Consider the following 3,875-nt stretch of genomic DNA (forward strand, 5'->3'; position numbering starts at 1 on the left):
TATTGTTCATACAACTCTCCATATAGGCCAAAACATGCCTTGGAAGGATCTTAGAGATCAAGTTGAGAACAAAGAAGAGGGGCATTCTCCTGATATAGCACATACACCAAGGAAGCTTGAAAGCGGAAATTGTGAATTGCAAGGAAGGCAATGAGAAGTTGATTAAGGCATAATAAAGGCTTTCGAGAGCTCAAGAAAAACAAGTTGAGGTTAATGCAACTATCCTCCATAGCCTTTAAAAAGTAGGTACAACTAGGAATTAGTCATGGATAGACATGATACAGCGAGAGGTGGCAGATCCTTGGATACACCTCATAAGAGGGCTAACACTCATGGATTTTATTCTAGCTGCGGTTCTGAGAGAAATCATTGCCATTATTGCAAACATCATATAGGATGAGTTCAATAAATCCAAGCCTCTGGCTTTTGAAGCCGAGTTGACTAAATCTGAAGATGCAGACGCATGGTTGCTTGTGATGAAGAAGTTCTTCATATTGCATGAATATTCAGAAAATATTAAAGCCATGATAGGTACCTTCTATCTTAAGGGAAAGCAGATATATGGTGGGAATATGTTAAGCATGTCCAGGGGCATTAGGAAGATAATTTTACATGGGATGAGTTTGAAAGAATCTTTGGGAAGAAGTTCTTGTGTGAGAAATATCATGATGGAGAGGCTAAGGAATTCTATGATCTCAGGATGTAGGTGAGAAGGAGATGTGGGACCTCATAAGAAATTCAATGCACCTGAGAGAGAACATGGGTCTTAGCCAGTGGAGAAGAAGGGTAAAGGTAATGGCAGAGAACCATTGTGGTATTGAACTTGTGGTGGATATCATCATAAGAAGGATTTCCTTTTATATCAAAGTGGCATAGTGGATGCATGGTAGGCCTCATATATACAGTGCTTAGGAGGCGCAAAAAGTTGGGGACGTAGGTCAAAGCATTCCTTCGATCTATGTAGCAGTGGATAACATGCAAGTAGGTAACTAGGAATCCATCATGAAGATGACGGTGGAACCAAAGGAAGAGTTCTAGCAAGATCCATAATGCATCTTGTAGTATAGTATGCTCATGCTTTGGAATCATGAAATATAGCAAGTTAAGTGCAATGGAGGCACTTTGGGCCAAGGAAGCTACATGGAAGATGATTTTCTAGATGTAGGCATAACAATTGGTTTATGGTTATATCTGGATTCCTCAAGGGAATTGGAATCCCTTGAAAGATGATATGTGCAGGTGCTCAATTGCAAGGTAGTGAGATGGGTACAATAGGGCAAGGTAACTAGTATATTGCCATCTCTATTTGTGCATTGACAATTGTATGTTTATGGTAACAGGAAGTAGGGAATTGCATGGAAAAAGAGACTTCCATAGATATTGAGGAAGGCTCGAGTTTAACTTTCCCTTCGAAGCATTGGGAACCGTGGGGATTGATTCATGTTGTTTGTTGGACGTTTTGTGCTTTCAATGTTTTTTCATTTGTTTGTGCTTGATTTGAATTATTGATTGTGGCTAGTGCATGGCCATTCCACTTTGTTTGTGGTGTTGTATTGTTGTTTGGTTTTCCTTGTTTTATTTATCTTTCCTTTTATGATTTGAGGGTCTTAGGAATTGGTTGGGAAAGAGGAAAGTTAATGGAGCTCAGGGAGAGCTGAATGAAACCCAATAGGCAGTGTAAGACTCGAATGAAGCCTAATACATGAATAAAGGGAAGCTGAAGGAAAGAATATGACAACCAGTTCCACTGGTTGGGTCCATTGGGATAAATGTACAGTGGTAGTACAATCATGAGAAAGGTAACAAGAAAGAAAAAGTAAATGGATTGAGGTAGAAAATGCCTTTGTATGCTAGGAAATGTTGTTCTCCATGTTGTGCATGGATAAAGGAAGTTCTCTTAACCTTGACCTTATGAACACTAGTAATTGTGTTGTGATCATGATTATGTTAATATATATATGACAAGATCGTAAGGGGTCATTCTTATGGAAGGATGATTGTTTTATGCAGGTGAATGGAATGAAAAGGTTCCCAGTTTATGAGGAACCAAGTGTGCATAGTGGCCTTAAAAGGTTTATGAGCCTAGTATCATGTGGATATGATTTGATATTGTGTGCTTATAATTATGCCTATGTTTATGTTATGGATAGACAATGTTGAAGGATACATTAGCATAATGAAATCAGTGTGATTTATGGTAGGCTTGGATAAGAATGGATAGTGAAAATAGATATAAACCCGGGACTTGGGTTGTGGATGCACAGAGTAAGGTGTGTGAAAGACGTTAGAGGAAAGGTTTCCTAGTAGAGACGGTGTGGTCTATGGATGGGTGGTACTACTACTGTGTACATGTCGTACATGTTTTTTGTGTGTACATGTGGTACTATGTCATGAGTATTGTGTAGTCATTATATAGTGACATGTGTATTCATTGTGTTGTACTATGTCTACGTGTATGCGTTTTTTTGTACACTGTGTGTGGGTTTATTAGTTGGGATGTATAATTTGTGTATGTGTACATGTTAGGGATTGGTTCTCTGGATCCTTGAAGGTTGTGGGATGAAGCCCTGCAATAAATCTTGTTCCCTGGAGGTTGTGAGTTGAAGCCCTATAATAGCTTGGTTTCCTTGGAGGTTGTGGGGTAGATAGTAGTCCCAAGAGCCCTGGACAGCTTGGGAAGAGACTGTTGGACACCTAATCCTCAATGGGTTAGTGTGGAAGCCGAATGGACAAAAGGAGTCCAAGAGACCTTGGGATGTGAAACCCAACGGTTACATAATGTACTATAAATGTATATCTCTTGTTAATAAAAAATGTAATTTCATGATTTATCATTCATATTGTTCTTGCTCCCATGTGTGTTTAACATGGTATCAGAGCGGGTGTACTCCTGCCCTGCATAATTTCTTTGAACCATTTGTTTTATGAAAGTGTTGGATTTGAGTTATGAGCCTTAACTTGGTCGATTCGTGTATGGGTCAATTTCTGTGTTAAGAGTTGAAATGATGAATTTGATAGTATTTAATTTGCTGGTTTATAAGAGAAGAATTGTAATGTATGCTCTTCAAACGTTAGCAAAAATTTGTTGTGTGTGCCTATGAGAGGAATTTTGTAATCGAAGTATGTTTTGTTTTCTTGGATGATGAGCGATATTTGTATTAAAAGGTTGTAAGCTCTGCTTGTAAATGAGTATCGATTCATATTGACTTTGTTTGCACATGTTGAGGAAAGGCATTTGAAGCTGGGTGAATTGCATGAAATGGGCAATCACAATTAAACTAAATGACAATGTTGTTGAGGTTAATAAATTGATTTTTGTGCAATCGAATTTCATAACAGGAAGATAGGATTTGTTGGGTCGATTTCTGTTTGTGAACGTTATGCAGTGAATTCAAACATGGAGTTGCTTGGTAAAGTCGAGTGCTGAAGAATTACATCTGAAAAAGTCATGAATTAAAGCAATTTAATTTTTTTTAGCACTGATTAATCGATGTGCAGAGGTTGATCTAGATGCAGAATTTGTCAGGATTCTGTCTGTCCTGAATCGATGAAACAATAATTGTTTAATGCAGATGTGCAGAGGGGAGTTTTCAAAAGTCGACTTGTGTTTCAGCTGAGATGTAGAAAACAACTATTTGATGAATGCTTGGTATTTCCTACTGTTACGCTGCCCATTGGTATCAGAACCGTTTGATGAACAACGTTTTGGTGTCAGAACCTTTTGATGAACGCTTGGTATTTCCTACTGTTACGCTGCGCATTTGGTACAAAAGTGGTATAATGGTAAAACTGTCTTATGCTTAACGCTTGCATTCACCTGGTATCGACATTTGAATGCGTTGAATGCGGTATATTTGAATGCGTTTCCATTTGAA

The sequence above is a fragment of the Pinus tabuliformis genome, chromosome 3_1, assembly GCF_031772625.1.
Source record: "Pinus tabuliformis cultivar Carrire ecotype Pingquan chromosome 3_1, CPIR1, whole genome shotgun sequence".
NCBI lineage: Eukaryota > Viridiplantae > Streptophyta > Pinopsida > Pinales > Pinaceae > Pinus > Pinus tabuliformis.